Here is a 19,577-nt window from a genome sequence, read left to right on the forward strand (position 1 = left end):
GCACTTGTGACAACTCTACAAAAGCACAGTGTCTGCAGGGTGATAAGTGCCTCATAGAGCTGTGCAGAAAATAACTAGAGCGATTATAGATGGTGGCCCAGGTGTATCTGGTCTTTTTTCAAGTGTAGAGACTTGATTTTAAATCTTAAAAGTGAATGACTGAAGATTGTCTAAGAAAAGTAAAATATTTAACAGGTGCTCGTCAGTGATTCCTGCAGAAACCACCCACACACCCTGATATTTCAGAGCTGGGACTCATTCCCACTCTACAGACTCTTGATGGCATGACTCAGCTGTCATGGTGCCCATACTTAACTTAAAGCATAATTTGTCACTGCAGCCCACAGTCATCAAATATTAGGGCTGAACAGATCCGGAGAAAGGAAGGTGGAGGCATGGAAGAAGAGGAGGAGAGAGAATAAGCAAGAATAAGAAATCTAGTAATAGTAATGACACCAGTCATTTATTGAGTCCCTGTTATTTACCAGTCACTGGAGAACTTACTTTACTGGTGATAGCATTTAATTTTTACAACAATTCTGCAAAGTAGGTTGTGTCACTTCAATGTATAGATGGGCAAATAAATTAATATGGTTAGTAAATGCAACAGCTAGCACTTGAGCCCAAGGCTAGTTTTACTTTGAGCCAATCTAGAGAGAAAACTGTGCTAGAAAGTGCTAGGCATGGAGCTCAGTTGGTGGGGAAAACAATGAGTGTCCCTAATTAGAAGCAAGAATGAAAGAGGTAAAAGTTGAGACAGAGCCCTCCACCTCCAACTAAGATGAAAAGTTTATCCTCCTTCCTGAAGCAATAGGAAAGAGACAAAGTATATAAAATGATGAGTTTTTGAGGTGAGACGATGAGAGACAGTGATCCCTGAGCAATGGGAAACAAGAAAGGCGAGCCCCACATTTGCCTTAGTTTCCTGCCTTGAGAGAGTTTCCAGACTGTAGCACAGAGAGAGAGAACCCAATTGGAACCTAGAGGATTCTGGAGCTGGGAAGATGGGAGTAAGTGTTCAAGAAAACCAGATGGGTGGAATTTGTAAGACAATGTGCCAGAGGGTGGAGAGCTACATGGAAGGAACTGGCTGCAGAAGGGCCCCTTTCAGTATCAACCGAATAGCAACTAGAAAATGTGGATTCAGAACAGAAGGGAACTTGCTCAGCCTGAAATAGAACACCTACTAAAAACCTACAGCTCACATCATACTTAATGGTGGAAAACTGAAAGATTTTCCTTAGGATCAGAATCAGGACAAAGGTGTGTGCTCCCACCACTTCCATACAACACTGTATAGAGCTTGTAGCCAGTGGAATAAGGCGAGAAAAAATAACAAAAATATTCACATTGGAAAGGAAGGAATTAAACTGCCTTTGTTAGCAGATGACATAATCTTCTATACAGAATCCTACAGAATCTACAAACAAGTAACTAGAACTAATAAATGAATTTGGCAAGTTTGCAGGTTTAAGATCAATATACAAAAATCAATTGTAGTCTTATATCCTTGCTACATATAATTGGAAACTGCAATTAAAAAACAGTACAATTTACAATAGTATCACAAATATGAAAAGTTAGGGATAAATCTGATAAAATGTGAAGTCTTATGAGTTGAAACTACATGCATGAAAGACCTATGCGTGAGCACTATATAAAACATTGCTGAGAAAAATTATAGATCTAAATAAGTGGAGAAAAATGCCATATTCATGGGTTGGAAGACTCAATTTTATTAAGATATGAATTCTCCCAAAATTTATTTAAATGTTCAATCTAATCCTGATCAAAATCTCAGGTATTTTTGTAGAAATCAATAAGCTGATTCTAAATTCATACAGAATTGCAAAGGACCTAAGATAGATAGAACAACTTTGAAAAAGACTGAAGTTGGCAGACTAATATTACTTGATTTCAAGACTTATTTCAGACTTGTGGTAATCAAGAAAATGTGAAAAGATCAAGACTGGCAGAAAGGTAGCTAAGTATATCAGTGGAAGAGAATAGAGAGTCCAGAAATAGTTTCCCAAATAGATGGACAACTGATTTTTGACAAAGGTACAAAGCCAGTTCAGTGGAGAAAGGATAGATTTTTCAACAAATGATGTTGCACTAATTGGACATCCACATATAAATAAATGAACTTGGGTCCATGCTTCTAGTTTTATACAAAAATGAACTTAAACTGGCTCATGGATCTAAATGAAACACCTAAAATGATAAACATTCTAGGGGGGAAAATGGAGAAATTCTCTGAGACATTGGTTGGGCAGAGAGTTCTCTGATAGTAGACGAAAAGCATTATCCACCTATAAAAAAACAAATTGCTCCATCGAATTTCATCAAAATGAAAAATACATTCTTTTTAAAAGACACTGTTAAGAGTTAAGGGGATAAACAACACACTGGAGGCAAATATTTGCAAGTCATATATCTGGGAAGTAATTTATGTTCAGATTATATAAGAAACCCTCAAGACTTACTAATGAGAATTCAAATCAAGCAACCCAATTTAAAAAATGGGCAAAAAAAAAAAAAAGACTGACATAGCAAAGGATTGGTGAGAATGTGGGGAAATGGAAACTATTATACACTGCTGGAGGAGTGCAAAATGGCACGATCACTTTGGAAAACAATTTGGGAGTTTTTTTTAAATTTAAAAATATATATACTGTATGATCGAGCCATATTATTTATTCAAGAGACATGAAAATATGGTTCATAAAAAGACATGTAAATAAATGTTTATAGCAGCTTTATTTATAACAGCCCCAGGCAGGAAATGGCACAAAATGTCTATCAGTAGGTAAATGGACAGACAACCATGAAGTATTACTCATTCATAAAAAAAGGAATAAACCTCTGATACACACATGGATGAATCTCAGAATACTTATGCTGAGCGAAAGAAGTCAAAAAGAGTACATACTGCTCGTTCTACTTTTATATAATCCTATAAAATACAAGCAAACAAATATGCAGTGACAATGCAGGATTTAGGATGATGGGGGAGGCAATGCCTTGGAGAGAGTTTTCCAAAAAAAACCCCGCTTTTTTTTTTCATTGTGGTGATGGATTTATTGGTACACAGGTATCAACATTTTAAAATTTTACACTTAAAAAAATAAAATAAAAATCCATCCTTTGGTCACCCGGTGGCTCAGTCAGTTAGGTGTTCAATTCTTGATTTTGGCTCAAGTCATGATCTTAGGGTCATGAAATCAAGCCCCCTTCAGGCTCTGCACTGAGTGTGGAGTGTGCTTAGGATTCTCTCTCCCTCTCCCTCTGCCCCTCCCCTCATTTACATTTTAGATATATGGAATTTATTGTATGTCACTTATAACTCCTAAAACTGTTATCAAATGATTTGGGATGGCCAGTAGGTTTCTAGAGACCAAACTGCCACTTCTGATCCTGGGGACACTGGTAGTTTTTTCCATCACTATTGATATGGGGCTTATACTATTCCAGACACTGTTCTAAGCACCTTACACCCACATAAACGCCCTGCAGGTAGGCACTATTACGGTCTCTATTTTATCCATGAGGAAATTGAGTCAGCACAAGGTTAAGTAACTTATCCAAGGTTTCAGAGCCACCAGGTGGCACAATGAGCGCTTTAACACCCAGCAGCCTCGCATCCATAACCACTGGTTTTACCTGGGGCCGGAACTAGGGCAGAGGCCTAAAGACATTGTACACCTACCTGGTCAATATGATTGTAAGCCTTGTTCTCTCTTTTCAGCTTTACTGAGGCATGACTGACAAATAAAAATTGTGTATGTTAGGTTGTACATTGTGATTTTTTAAAGGTGATGTGGTGATTTAATGTACATATACATTGTGAGATGATTGTCAGGTTAATTAGCACATCCATCACCTCCCACAGTTACATGTGTGTGTGTGTGTAGGGGGTGGTGGTGAGAACACTTAAGATCTACTCCCTTAGCAAATATGAGGTGTTTTGTCTTGAGAAAAGGATTGGGCAGTAGAGAAAAACCTCATTTTTCAGGAAGAAGTGGAAATTTGTAGAGAGGTACTGGCTACTAGTCGGGTTTTTCTTTTTTAGAAAATTTCAATTAGGTTTCATCTCTTATTGAAAATCTTTCTTTCTTTCAGCCCAATTTCTCTTCCTCCCACTCAGGCCATCCACTGCGCTGCCAAAGCTCCCGTGCTGATCAATATCGCATTTATCACATAAGGTTGAAATTATTGTTCTTGCTTCTTTTATAGTCTGAGGTCTCCTAGAAAAACAGCAGTAAAACCACCCTTCTAGAGTGCTGACTGTGTACACCAGCCACTACTCTAGGTACTTTATGTATATTAACACTTATAATGTTTGCCTGACTCTGTGAGAGGTAGACAGTCATTATCTGTGTTTTGCAAATGAGAAAAGTTACCTGGAGGTACAAAGTAGGAAAGTAGGCAAGACCTTGACCTTCTGGTTCCAGAGTTCAATTCCTAATAACCGCTGGGAGTTGTGCCTTCCTCATCCTCATATTCTCAGGATGTAGCACATAGTAGGCACCCAGTGAATGCTTCCCGAACTGAACAGAATGCCCAGAGTAATGAGGCACCATTAGTGTGGGCTTTGCAGTGTTTATTAGTGTCTAAAATATGATAGCAGCGTCATTCAGTTGAATAGAACATGGGGCTGCAGGAATGGAAAGATAAGAGAAAAAGGAAATTAAATATTGATGAACACTCACAATAAAAGGGTTGGGGTTCAGAACAGACGTGGGGTCTTCGGGTAACAGTTTTTACTCTTTTTGTCCTGTCCCCCTGGCTCTCTGCTTCCCCTGAATAGGGGCTCTATCGCTGAAAATAATTCATGCTTTATTTAAAGCCCAGTCTGGGCATGCTGGCCCTGGCAGTAATTCGCTCATTATATTCTGGGTTTCTTTTTAATCATGTTCTGGGTAGATGAGTAAAATTCCTCACTTGGGCCAAAGGTTGGACCTCCTCTAAGGAGAAGATTTCCAGGATATATGAATGATCTCCATCCTGTAAGTAGCAGCCACACTTACTTTTTTTTTTGTTCCTTTGTAATTGAAATCCATCAATTAGGTACCATTGAGGGGCCCAATGCATATTGTAAAAATTCTCTATAGGAAATGAGCCTTTCCCTGTGGGGGGGGGGGAGTCTCCAGCTTTAATATTGCTTCTTCGTACTGTAATGACCCAGCCTTGGCTTCAAGATGCCACTTGCTGCATTATTCAGAAGCAGTTTACAAAAGGGTTTTGATCTCTGGCTTACAGTTCCTAAAGCCAAGGAAATCCTAAGTAGTTTGAAACTAATTTAAGAGATGGAATGATTTGATAATGCTTGTCCATCAGCTCCTGGAGTCAGACTTTGTCCGGAGGTGGAGCTGTGTATTCTTATCACACAGGACCTCAGTTAGGGGCCTCTGGGAGCGTAGCCACGTTCCCTCCCTTTCCTTTAACACCAAGCAGAAGCGCTGGGTACCCCAGCCTGCCTTGCAGCTCTACTAAATGACAGTCATCGTAGATGGCCCCAGCCACAGGACGAGACAGAAAACCAAGGCAGAGCAACCACCCAACCAGAAGCCAAGCGAATGGGAACATGAGCAGAAATATCTGGCTGGCTGGTTGTGACCCCAACAGCTTTACTCTGCTTCCCACAACACCGTTCGACAGCCTCAGCCATCCTGATTTTAGCCACCGTCGTGTTGAAATTGTGCAGCTGTTCTAATGCAATTAAGGCTCATTTATTTCTACACTTGACTTTCATTCACTAGAGCTGAGGCTCTCTAAGCCCCAAAGACACAGGATTATTTTTGATATTTATAATTTCTATAAACATCTCCTCTGAGAATATCATGAAACCCTAGATATATAGAACTGTTTAAAACCTGCTTGTTTACTTCAGCTGGGGAGTTTTCTCCATGATTAAAGGATTCATTTTATTCAAGGCTTATGACTGAAACTTAACTAAGATTTCTGTGTTCCAGCTATTAAAGCAGAAAATTCAAGCGTGCAAACAGCCAAAGCCCAGCCAGGCATTTGTGGCGACATTAGAGTATCTCGTAGCCCTCAGTAAGTACTTAGATGTGAAACTGGGGGGTGGGGGAGGGATGCCAAAGGATTCCCATTATCTCCCCTTTGCAGAAAGAGCTGGGTCGCCCTGACTGGCGGGTGTGGGCTGCGGGGGTTCCCGGAGTGCACCCACCTGCCGCCCCTGACTCTGACCAGCAGCAGTGAGAGCTGAGGGTCCGCCTTCCACATCCAGGATCCGGACACACCAGACCTGGGAGGTGGACTCAGACTTCTTCCAGGACACCTGGCTCAGTTAGCACTGCTTTCCCTTACCACCCTCCTCTTCTTGATCTTTCTCTCTCTCTCTCCTCCTGCACCCTCTTGCTCCTCTTTCTCACCCCTTCCCACTTCCTTTCTCCCTCCTCCTCCTCTAGACCTCGCTTATTCCATACATATTTATTAAGCACCTACTGTATGCCAGGAAATCTTTAAGCAACGGAGAGGCAGTTAGTGAGTCAACCAATCTCTGCCCTTGTGAAGGTGACAGTCTAGTCAGGGAGATAGATAATAAGCAAACAAATCAATATATGATAGAATGTTAGGTACTGTCAAGAGTGAAGAAATTATTATTATTTTTTAAAAGCATGGTAAAGAGATGGAGTGACAGGCATGCTGTTTTCTACTGGCACTTGGCAAAGACCTCTCTGATGAGAGGATAAAATTGGATGAATTTGGATAAAATGAAGGGAGTAATCCATTTTGATGTCTTAGGGAAGAACATTTAGGTGAATGGGACACGAGTGCAGAAGGCCTGAGATGAGAGCTTTCCCGGCAGGTCTGGGGAAGATCAAGGAGGTGTGCAGGGCTGCATGGTGAGCGAGCCTCAGCGGTCGGAGGCGGGTCCAGGGTGTAGCCAGCACGCAGATCACCTGGGTCCTTCTAGGCCTTTGTAAGAACTTTGGATTTCATCCTAAGCATGATGGAAAGTCATGGACGAATTGAGAGGAGTGAAGTGATCAGGTTCATATTTTAGAAAGAACTTTCGGATGCTGATTATCAACAATACATTGTAAATAAGCATAATCTCCTATGCCACCAGGTCATTCAGCCATTCAGCACTTGGGGAGTGTAATGATACTCCAGGTCCAGCAGTTGGCTAGCACCAGGGCTATACAGTGACCAGCTTCCTTCAAGAAGCTCAGAGTAAGGAAGACCTGAGGTATATAAATGTATTCTTGACGTCTTCTGTCCTCATGGCAATTTCTCTGTTTTCATCCTGTACCAGTTTAGACACTGTTCCCCCAAACAATCTGTTTGCAAAGAAATCTTGGTAAATAGCACAGAATTTACTGAAAATTTCCTAGGATGGATTTAAGGGCGGGCTTATATCACACACTCTTATGATCTGTGAAGGAGCTAACATTTCAGCCTACATGTAAGCTAGCAAGTGGCCTGCCGTGTTTTCGTGGATGTCCGCAGACTATAGGAGACTTTTGGGTAAGAGACAGAAGAACCTATGATTTCTCAGTGCAAAAGCAGTAGCCAGAGTATCAATGTTTGCTTTGGTTCCCACAGGGTGACGCAAAGAAGGTGGGGGCACAGCTGCACATGCCGCGGATTGGTTACAGGACAGGAACCCCCAATTTAGGGAACTTGGGTATTTCCTAATGGCAGTAAGCCTGCCTGACATTTGCCCTGGAGGGAGATACTGTCTTTATTGCCCTGGAAATCAACAGACATGCCTTTTGCTCTGGAGGGAGGCACTATCCCTATTTTCCAAAGCTTCTTGAAAGACAGCTGTCCTTGAAAAGATAGTTGGAAGCAAAGGTCAGTGCAGGCACACAGGAGAGAGCAATGGAGAATTAGCCTTCCAATACACACCTGATAATAACTCTTCAGAATGTTTGCCACATTTGACTGAGTTCCTTTTTTTTTTCTTTTTAAGGATTTTATTTATTCACAAGAGACACAAAGAGCGGGGCAGAGACACAGGCAGAGGGAGAAGCAGATTCCATGCAGGGAGCCCGATGGGAGACTCGATCCCGGGACTCCAGGATCCTGCCTGAGCCAAAGGTAGATGCCCAACGGCTGAGCCACCCAGGCGTCCCTTGATTGAGTTCCTTAGTTCTGCTCCTGCACCCCCACTGGCATCTTCTCTCTTTCCTCCCTTCCTCCTTTGCTTCCTCTCTAGAGCATTCAGCCTCCCACCCCCCCCATTATTTGAGCAGTTCAGCTTTACCCCCAAGCTTGAATGCCTATATACTGCACAGAACAAATTAACAGGGTCCATTTTCTTTAGAAAGGAGTTTAGACACTTTTTCTGATTAATCAAGGAGGCTTTTGGAGGTTCATAGTTTGTACAAGTGGCTTATGAAAGTATTTCTTCCAAACTATAATTCCCCCCATAAGAGGAGAATTCGGAATGCTCTCAATGCTCTGTTCAAAGTCTGCTGTGGGCATAGCAGGGGCCTGAGTAGAGAGAAGTCAGTTCTCCCAGGTTGGAGAGGGTGGGGCTCGATATGACTGATTTTTAGGGAGGAGAAAGCTTATAGTGTGTATCATGATCATTTAAATTCTTCTTAGTTTCCTACCTTCTGATGTGTCCTGATTTATTTACCCACTCTTTAATGGTTGGACATTTCTATTGATTCTAGAATCTCATGTGTATAGAGAACACAATAATGATATCTGAAATATTATTGTGGACCTCACTGAGAACGTGCTGGGAGTCAGGCCTGGCATGATCCTGCGGTTGCTGAAATGAATTTAGGCCTTGTCTTTGTCCTCAGGGAGTTCACAGTCTAGTGGGATGGACACAATTATATATGTGCAAATGGATCACCATCACAGAGGGAACTTCATCAGTGTCTGTTGAGTTAATGATTGCTCGATGAATGAGTCACATGACGTTGCTTAGACTCAGCATGTATTGGATCCACTGGGGTAGGTTTCCATGGGGAGGTGGGTTTCAGGTTAAGTGCAGGGGGTGGGGGGAGGCATCATACACAGGATGAATGAGGAGAGCCAGGTGAGGAGGTGAGCAAGCGTATATGGGTGGATTTGAAGAACAGTTGGTAGTGTGGTTGGAGAGTGGAAGGAAAGGCTGGGGAGTGTGGTTTGAGATCACATAGTGGACTTTGAATAAAGGACTTTATTCTTTTAAATGATGTGTAGAACCCCTGGAAGCAACTTTTTTTTTTTTTTTAGAAGGTGCATCATAACTTTTCTCAGGTGTGATGAATATTCAGGAGTTAGAACCACTGATCTAGTGCATTAGTATACTCATTGGAAATTTTCTGTGGGACTGTGATTTAAACAATGTAGGGGAGGGAGTTCAAATTATATGTCTTCTTACTCTAGCTAGGAAACAGAATAGTAAGTTGTAAACAACCATGCAGTCCTGCTTTGGGGGCAGAATCACAAAGAAAATGTCCCACTTGGTGCAGATGGAATCTCTGTGTTCTGTAGAAACACTGGCAGGAGAAGCTATTTGGGTGGAAGTAAGGGGGAGCAGCTCTTCCCTCGCTGGCTTGATGTTCTCCCTGTTGAGGGTTTAATTCAGGTGCAATCCAGAATTAATGAAGATTTTCTAATTAATCAACAGGTCCCTTTGGGTTTCGTAGCCATGTTTGCATCTTACCAAATTTGTATTTCAAACCACTGAACCAGTCTGTCACTACTTCCCCATGCTGGCTCCTGGAACCAAGAGCAGCTTAAGCATAGGATTGAATCTCTAATGTGCTATTCCGTGGTCTGACAAAGCACTGAAAAAATAATGCAGTTTGCATTCACACATAGTGGGTTTAAATCCCGGCTCTTCCGTTTACTAGGAGTGGAACTTGGGTCAAGGTACCTAACAGCATTGAGCCCCATGTTTTTCTTGGTACAAATTACACAAAGCACAACCAGTTGAGGAACCCCGAAAATTAACTGGGATGTGGGGTTTTAGGACATGCTCATCTTCATACCTCCCTTCTCTGTATTCCCTGTCCCTGTGTGTTGGTAACGCAGTTATAGAGAATCCTCTGAAACATCAGCAGATGGGCTTGAGCCCTGGCACCACCACATGATGGCTCTCCTTATTAGAGGAGCGGTAGGGACGTTCTTGGGATAGATTGTGACCACTGTTGTCAAGCTCTAGTCACTGCACTGTTTCCTACCAGATATCGGAAGGTCCTCATTGAGGAAAAGGAACTATTCCCACACTCCCCTGATGAGAGTCCTCTTCTTTTTTAGACATAAAAGCTGTTCTATCTCCATAAATAATAAAGCCATGTCCTAAGTAATGAAAATGGGGCTAGGATCAGAATTCATCATAATTCATATGGCCTCGTAATTCATCTCTCCATATAGTAATTAAAAAAAAAAAACGATCAGATCGTTACTTTTTCAGTTGGAGGATTGGCCTGGTTAACCCTAGACCAGGGTTTCTCCACCTTGGCACTGTTGACGCTGTGGGCTTGGTCATGGTCTGTGGTGAGGGGCTGCCGTGTGCCTTGCAGGATGTGGGGCAGCATCCCTGGTCTCTAGCCACTAGAAACCAGTCACGTACTCTGCCCCGAGGTATGACAGCCAAAAATGTCCCCAGACAGTGCCACAGGTCTTGGGGGTGGGGGTGGGGGCGAAGGGGGCAGGGTTTGCACAGAATCACTCCTGGCTGAAGACCATTGGTTTAGAAACTTGGCTATGGATCGTAGGGGGACTCTACCTCAGACATTACCCCCCACCTTACCACCAACAATGAGCCCAAGTAGGGGTCAGACCATGCTGATCATAAAGCTACATACGTGAGGAGAGCTAAAAGCAGTGTGCACTGAATTTCAATATCTGCTTTTGATACAGAAAAAAGGGTGAGTGGAACCCTATCATTGGTTTTTGCCTCTCCCTGCCATTCCTCCGGCTTTGTGTTTAAAATATCCCCAATCCAAGAAGGTTGAGAGAAAGAGGGCATCCTTAAATTTGAGGATTTTAAAATTAGGACCTTCCCAGTCCAACTAAAATTGAGACACTCAGATATTCCAGATATAAAGGCAGAGCTAGGTAGACCGATGTACACATAGCCTTCCCCGGGGCTGAAATAAATTGCATTAGTGCATACAGTTGCTTGTAACGTATGTAATTTATTAATTCTTAATTAATTCCATTACTGGCTTATCTTGCAAATGGGAGTGGGCTTCTCTCTCCATCTCTCGGATGCGCAGCCTTTCCTTTCACATCGAGATTTACGGCAGAAAATGTTAACTCACTGCGTGTCCCTTCCTTCCCCATCCTCCAGCAGTAATGGAATGTGATCTCCTGATCCTAACGTAAGCGCTGAATACAGATTCTCTAAGTTGCCTTGAACCTTTAAGAATAATACCAAATTATACCTCGTCTGTAAATAGGAGATGAGGGCTTTTCCCCCCTTCCCTTCAGTTGCTTTCCACAGACTTTAATATATGAGTGAGTGATTTATAACACCAGTGACAAAGCTGCACACAGCTTGAAATTCTTTATAACGGCTGTAATACCACATCTATCATAATGAAAAATGTCTACGAAATCATTTTCTGCCAAAGAACATCTTCCCAGATTCTATTAAGAACTTGCTATCTACATGAACACCGCATATTGCTGAAATACATCGCTTTAAAATGGTCCTCAGGGGCGGGGCCCAAGTGTGGCCATTGGAGTGACTCACATCCCCGTCAGTGGCCACTGATTAAGGTGTTGTTGGTGAGAAACCTCCGGAGAAGACAATTAGGAGGGCAGAGGAGGAGAGGGTGAGGAAATATATTCTTTTGTTAAAAAACTAATTTCATCAGGATATTACCGAATTTGGCAGTTGGATGGATTTAGATCCTATTGTGCTTGTAGCTCCTGTCACCTTTACCTAGGAGCTATCAACTTCCTGCTGTTCCCAATTTTTAAAAGAATATAATAGCCCCGCCTGCCTATTATTGCTGTGTTCTATTTGTAGTTATCTCTGCTTCGAGGAAAGGAGAGGAGCTTCACCTTGATTTGTGTCCTTGTTCCACAAAATCTTTTGCGCCAGCCAGAGTTAGCCACGTTTTCTCAGAACGAAGAGAGCTGGAAGCTGCCTTTCAGTGTCAGACACCAACAAGCCCCAAACAAGTTAGCCCTAGAGAGAGTTACTCTAGGTTGGTTTTGTGTGTGTGTGTGTGTGTGTGTTTATTTTTTTTAAATTTTTGAGGACTTAATTTTGATGTATTCAATAAAGCTTTGGAACAAATCGAAGTGTAACGTCTCACAACTAGTTGCATCATACCTATGAATTTTTGGAAGCTCTAATAGATACAGATTTGGGGTTTTTCATTTGGACATTTGGAGGCATGCGCCTCTGTGCCTGTCTGTCCCCAATCATCTGCTGATGCCTATATGTGTAAAGGGTTGTCATTAATTCGAGAAGTTTATGGGACTCTAAGCCAGTGTCAAGAGGGAGAGTGGGTATGCTAGTACCTAATATATGTCAAAGATACAAGGTATTTTATCTGTATTTTATCTTACTTATACCTCCTCCCAGCCCTGGGGGCAGTTCTCATCCCCATTCCACACGAGATAAAACTGAGGTTCAGTGACATTGAATAATGCATCATTTGTCGCACAGCTGGAAATCAGATAGGTCTATCTGACTCCATACTCTATAGTCTTTCCAGTACACCTGCCCCCATAGGGCCAAGGTTTTGGGATAGGGGTCTTGGTATCAGTCCAGCCACCTCTGTGGTTGTAGATAGAGTTCTCTTGACCATTATCTGGGGACGGCCACTATTGCTTGCTAGTTTGCCCTTTGAGCTCCAGTGATTCCCTGTTTCTTTCCCATCAAAGCATTTAAATGTATTTACATTTAAGTCAGAGATAGATTCAAGCAGCTGCTAATTGTTAGTGGCTGCTAATCGTTCATGGCCCCAAATCACGGTGAAAAAAACCACCTCATTTTGGATGTGTAACCTGTAAATTAAAACTTTGTTTTGCATATCTCAGTTTATTTGATTTTTGCCAGATCCCTGAAAGGCAGGGGCAACGGGGAGTCTTGTTCCCCTTTCTCCAGAAGAGGAAGATGAGCTCAGGTTATGGGACTTGCTCAAGCAGCTGTAAATCATCCACACTCCTTCCAATGAACGTACACTGCCTCTTAGTATGACGATTTAGGTGTTCCTAAGGCCCCAGTCCTTAAAATAAGCCTTTTTCTTCAGGCATATTTGCATTTTTGACTATTCGACTTATTGTCAAGTTGTCTCACATGTTTCATCGTATTGCATCTGAGCCCAGTGTAAGTAGCAAACAGTAAATAGGTGTTGCTCATCCTGCAACTATGACAGCCAGATTGTTGAGCAAGCAACATCTTGGTTCCTGGTTGATAGTTCACTCTGCACCACCTTGGTTCAGATGATGATTTCCTTTCAAGTGCCGGTTCTGGTGGAGTTTTTAGCATTTTTACATTGTTCAGGTAGCATTGCTCTATTTTAGAACAAAGAAATCATACGAGTGTATGCATGTATTCATACATTGTGTATAGAAGCAAAGTTAAGATTATATGAATATAAAGTATCCTCTACTGCTTTTGTATTTTAAGTTGTGTCATGAATATTTCCATATGTCATTACATACTGTATTAAAATGTGATTTAAAAAAATAATAAAATGTGATTTTTATTGGCTACATTCGTAATAGTCCTTTAAAGGGATGAACCACCCTTTGTTTATTTCTCCACTGTTAGCTATTTTGGTTCCCAATTTTTCATTAAATTCTTTTTTTTTTAAGATTTTATTTATTTATTCATGAGAGACATACACACAGAGAGGCAGAGACATAGGCAGAGGGAGAAGCAAGCTCCCTGTGCGGAGCCGGGTGTGGGACTCTACCTCAGGATCACGACCTAAGCCAAAGGCAGGTGCTCAATCACTGAGCCACCCAGGTGCCCCTTGTTAAATTCCTTAAATGCTACTATTTTGATACTTTAAATTTTTTTTTCTTTAGCACAGTCTAGGAAATTTAGACAAAAGAAGAGAGATGAAAAGGACATACCCTAAAAACAGGTTGACAAGATTGCAAACGTGTGGAGTCATGGAGCTTTCCCCAGTTATGACAAAATACGCTCATCACCCCCAAAGTTCCCTCCCCGGTCCCCAGCCCAGGTGATCATTGATCTGTTTTCTGTCATCCTACTTTTGCATTTTCTAGAATTTTATATTAATAAATTTATGCAGACTGCAGTCTTTTGCGTCTGGCTGTTTTGACTTAGCATGGTGGTTCTGAGCCTCACCCGGGTGGGCACGTGTCAGTAGTGAGTGTTTTGGATTGCTCGGTAGTATTCTTTTGAAAGGTTGTCTCATAATTTGTTTATTCATTTGCCTGCTGATGGACATTTGAGTTGTTTTCAGTTTATAGTTATTATGAATAAAGCTGCTGTGAACATTAAAAAAAAGATTTTATCCATTTATTTGAGAGAGAGAGAGACAGCGAGAGAGGATGCAAGGAGGGTGGGCAGAGGGAGAAAGAGAAGCAGACTCACCACTGAGCTGGGAACCCCACCTAGGGCTCCATCCCAGGACCCCAGAACTATGACCTGAGCTGAAGGCAGATGCTTCACGGACTGAGTCACCCAGGCGCTCATGCTGTGAACATTTGAGTACATTTCTCTATGTGAATGTATGTTTTTATTTATCTTGGATAAATGCCTACAGATTGCTGAGTCATACTGGTAATTTGTTTATGAGACACCACCAAGCTGTTGATCAAAGTGACTCTAACAGTTTACTATTAATGCAATATGCAAATTTTAGTTGCTCCATGTTCTTTTTCTTTCTTTTTTTTTTTTTTTAATATTTTATTTACTTACCCATGAGAGACAGAGCGAGAGAGAGAGGCAGAGACACAGGCAGAGGGAGAAGCAGGCTCCATGCAGGGAGCCCGACGTGGGACTCGATCCCAGGACTCCAGGGTCACGCCCTGAGCTGAAGGCAGGTGCTAAACTGTTGAGCCACCCAGGCAATTGCTCCCTATACTTATTAGCACTTGATAGTTAGTCTTTTTAATTGTAGCCCCAAATCTTATTTGGTGTGTAGTGATATCACGTTGTAATTTTAAATTTTTAATTTACATATAGGAGCATTACTTTTTTTTAGTAGTCTTAACTTTTTCTAGTGTACAATTTGATGAGTTTTAACACATTTCTTTAATGAGTAATGAAATTTAACATCGTTTTATGTACATATTTTTCAATCATATGTTTTCTATGGCATGGGTAACTATTCAAATCTTGTGCCCTTTTATTATTTTTTATGTTCTTAGGTTGAGTTGTTTATATATTCTAGATGTAGTAGTAAATATATATTCTTTATATATTTAGGATATAGTTCCTTCATCAAATATTTACTTATTAATATTTGGTCTTAATTTGTGGCTTGCCTTTACATTTTATTAATAATATCTTATGCAGAACAAAAGTTTTAAATATTGATGAAACCCAATTTATCCATTTTTTTCTTTTCTAGTTCATATTTTGGTATCCCATCTAAGACTCATCTAAATCAAAGATAGTTTCTATATTTCCTACTAGTAGTTTTTATAATTTTCTCTTATCTTTACGTCTGTGACCCATATTGAGTTAATTTCTGCATGTGTTGTGGGATAAATTGAAGTTTGTTTTTTGACTGAATATCTGATTGTTCCTGTACCATTTGTTGAAAAGACTATCTTTTCCCCATTGAACTGAACATTTGCTGATAATCAATTGATGATGTATGTGTTAGTCTACTCCTGGAATATCTCTTCTGCTTCAGTGATCTATATGTCTACTATGAAACTGATACTATACTGCTTTGATTACTGAAGATTTACAGTACATTCTATAAAGCCTTTGATATTGTTTTTCTTTTACAAATTATTGTGGCTATTCTGAATCCTTTGCATTTTTATGAGTTTTAGAATCATTTTGTTCATTTATATAAAAATTCCTGCAAGGAGTGTGATTGGGAATTTGCTGAATGTATAGATCAATTTGGTAATAATTGACATCTTAAAAATATAGAATATTCTAATTCTTGACCATGGTATATCTTTCTGCTTATTTAGGTATTCTTTAATCTATTTTAGAAATATATATAAAAAAAGAAAAAAAGAAATATATATGTTATATATACACACCTATATATATACACACACACATACATATATACACACACACACACACACACACACACATATGTGTGTGTGTATATATGTATAATTTAAAGATTTTATTTATTTATTCATGAGAGACACACAGAGAGAGGCAGAGACATAGGCAAAGGGAGAAGCAAACTCCCTGCAGAGAGCCTGATGTGGGACTTGATCCCAGGACCCCAGGATCACAACCTGAGCCAAAGGCAGATGCTCAACCAATGAGCCAGCCAGGTGTCCCTATTTTAGCATTATTTTATTTTAAATTTTATTCCAAGATATTTTATAATTCTGATGCTTATTCTAATTAGTATTTTTAAGATCTCAGTTTCCAACTGTCCAGTGCTAGTATTTAGAAATGTAAATGATCTTTGTACATTGACCTTGATTCTTGAAATATTTCTAAAGAAACTCAGTTATTAGTTCTACTAGTTATTTTTGGTAGATTCCTTAGGATTTTCTACCATGTTGTCTATCAATAAACAGACTTTTACTTATTCCTTTAAAATCCATTTACATATTACTTGTTTATATTACATTAGAATGGTGAGAACCTTCAGTGCAACAATATATGAGGACAGGCACCCTTGATTTGTTCCTGATATTAAGGGTAAGGATTTAGTCTTTTAGCATTTCAGTGGGTTGGTGATGCTAGGTTTCCCACAGCTGCCTTCTATCAAGTTGAAGAGACTCTATTTTTTTTATTTATCATTAATCAGGTGTGGAATTTGTTAAATGTTTTTCGACATCTTTTGACACAATCAGATTTTTCATCTGTAGTTTGCTAATATATTAAACAACATTGATTGCTTTTCAAAAGTTAAAACAACCTTACATTATTGGGATGAATCTCAATTGACTTACATGTTGGATTAATTTTCTAAGATTTTTGTTAAGGATTTTTGGCGCCCATACATGAGGTATGCATTTGCATGGTAGTTTTCTTCTTAAAATAATGGGTCTCCTGGCTTTGTTAACTAGGTAATGCTGGTTTCCTAGAATGACTTAGGATTTGTGTCACCTCCTCATATTGTTTTTGGGGAGTGTGTAGATTCACGAGCAAAGCCAGCTGGTCTGCAGTTTACCTTGTGAGAGGTTTTTATTTTTTTTTTTAAATTTATTTATTTTTTTTTTTTTTTACTTATTTATGATAGTCACAGAGAGAGAAAGAGAGAGAGGCAGAGACACAGGCAGAGGGAGAAGCAGGCTCCATGCACCGGGAGCCCGACGTGGGATTCGATCCCGGGTCTCCAGGATCGCGCCCTGGGCCAAAGGCAGGCGCCAAACCGCTGCGCCACCCAGGGATCCCATTGTGAGAGGTTTTAAACTGTGAGTTCAACTTCTTTAATAGCTGTAGGGCTACTTGGGTTGTCAGTGTCTTCTTGAGTAATATTTTGTGTTTGTATCTTTCAGGGTTTGTCCGTTTCATCTAAGTTGGCAAATTTAATGGCATAATGTTGCTCATAATATTCTTATTATCTTTCTCTTTGAGAACTGTAGAGATGTGACCTGTTGCATTCCTGATTTCAGTGATAAGCGTTTTGTCTCTTTTTCTTGATAAGTTGAGTCAGAGGATTTTCAATTTTTAAAAATCTTTCAAAGAACCCCACTTTGTTTCATTGATTTTCTCCTTTTCTGTTTTCAGTTTCATTGCTTTCTGCCCTTTATTTTTCTCCTTCTGCTTTTTTGGGGGGGTGTTAATATTGTTCTTCAAGTATTTTAAAGGAGGAAATTTAGATGATGGAGTTGAGACCTTCACTGTTTTCTAATATTGGCAATTTAATGCTATTAATTTCCCTCTACTCACTGCTTTAGCTGCATCTCACAATTTTTCATGTATCTTCATTTATATTCGATTTAAAGATTTTCCAATTTTTTTGTGTTTTTTTTTTTCCCTTAAACTTATGAAGTAATTATAAGTGTGTGGTTTATGGGTGCTTGGATGGCTCAGTCAGTTGAGCATCCGACTCTTGATTTCAGCTCAGGTCATGATCCCAGAGTCATGGGTTTAAGCCCTGCATCGGCTTTCATGCTCAGTGCACAGTCTGAGATCCTCTCTTCTTCTCCCTCTGCCCTTTCCCCCACTCTTTCTCTCTCTCTCAAATAAATAAACAAAATATTAAAATAAAAATTAAAAAGGTGTGTGGTTTGTCAAATATTTGGGGGTGGGATTTTTAAGTTCTTGTTTTCCACTTTATTTTCTATTATATGCAGACTTTCTTTGTTAGAGTGTTCAATAAAAGTGAATTATGACAACTTGTTCAACTCTTCAGCATGTTTATTGGTTTTCTGTGTAACTGTTTTACCAAACACTGAAACATGACTATTGAAATATTTACATACAATTGTGTATGTGTCTATTTATCCTTTACGATTTAGATATTTTTGCTTCATATATTTTGAAACTTTGGGGAATATTTTTCATATATATGTATATATAATCCTTAATATTTTCCTGTCCATTTTTCCCCTCTCTTTTTCTTTCTTCATATCGTTTGTATTTTCTATATATTCCTTTCTTTCTATCCTTCATCTTGGATTGTTTCTATTGTATGTTCAACTCTGCAAACTGTTAATTCCATCTGGGGTATATTTCATTTCTGATATTGTAATTTTTCTCTCTAGATATTCCATTTGCCTCTTCAATATATTTTTCCATTTCTTTAATTTATTTTATGGTCATGCTTTTCTTCACTTTCTTGAACATATGGGTTATGTTTATAATAGCTGCTTTCATTTCATTTTCTGCTGGTTCCATCATCTCTTCTATTTTTATGGATTTATAGTTTTTATATTTTTAGGTCTTATTTCCCTGCTTCTTTTCCTGCCTTGTAATTATTTATTGGATACTGGACATTGCAAAGTTTATATTGTTCGTAGATGGAGTTGACTTCATTATATTCCTTTAGACAGTGTTGAATTTTTTTGTTCTAGGATGTCATTACTTGGAATCAGTTGAATTCTTTTGACTTGCTTTTAGGCTTTGTTTAAATCAGGACCAGAGTATCCATTAGTGTCAGGCTAATTTAGTTTAATTACTAATGTGACACCCTCTCTACTATGAAATCTTTTCTCTCTGGTTTCTGGGAAGACCAACTCTTCCCAGCCCTGTGTAAACTCGAAATAGTTTTCTTTATCATTCCAGTGGTTCTGTCTTTGGTCTTGTTTAGTTTCTTCTCATGCACATGCATATCAATATTTGGTTGAAGACACTTCTGCAAATCTCTGGGGCTGTCTTTGTGTGCATTCTGATAGTCTGATACCTAAATTCTAACTGTTCTGACCTCTGCAACTTTGGTTTTTCTTTCCTCATTTCTGTGGGATCACCAGGATTTGTTTGGGTTTCCTCTCCTCACACTGCAGCCTGGAAACTGCTTTCAGGTAGTAAGCCAGTATCATTATAGGGCTCAGCTTGT

The sequence above is a fragment of the Nyctereutes procyonoides genome, unplaced genomic scaffold (assembly GCF_905146905.1).
Source record: "Nyctereutes procyonoides isolate TBG_1078 unplaced genomic scaffold, NYPRO_anot_genome, whole genome shotgun sequence".
In the NCBI taxonomy this organism is placed as follows: domain Eukaryota; kingdom Metazoa; phylum Chordata; class Mammalia; order Carnivora; family Canidae; genus Nyctereutes; species Nyctereutes procyonoides.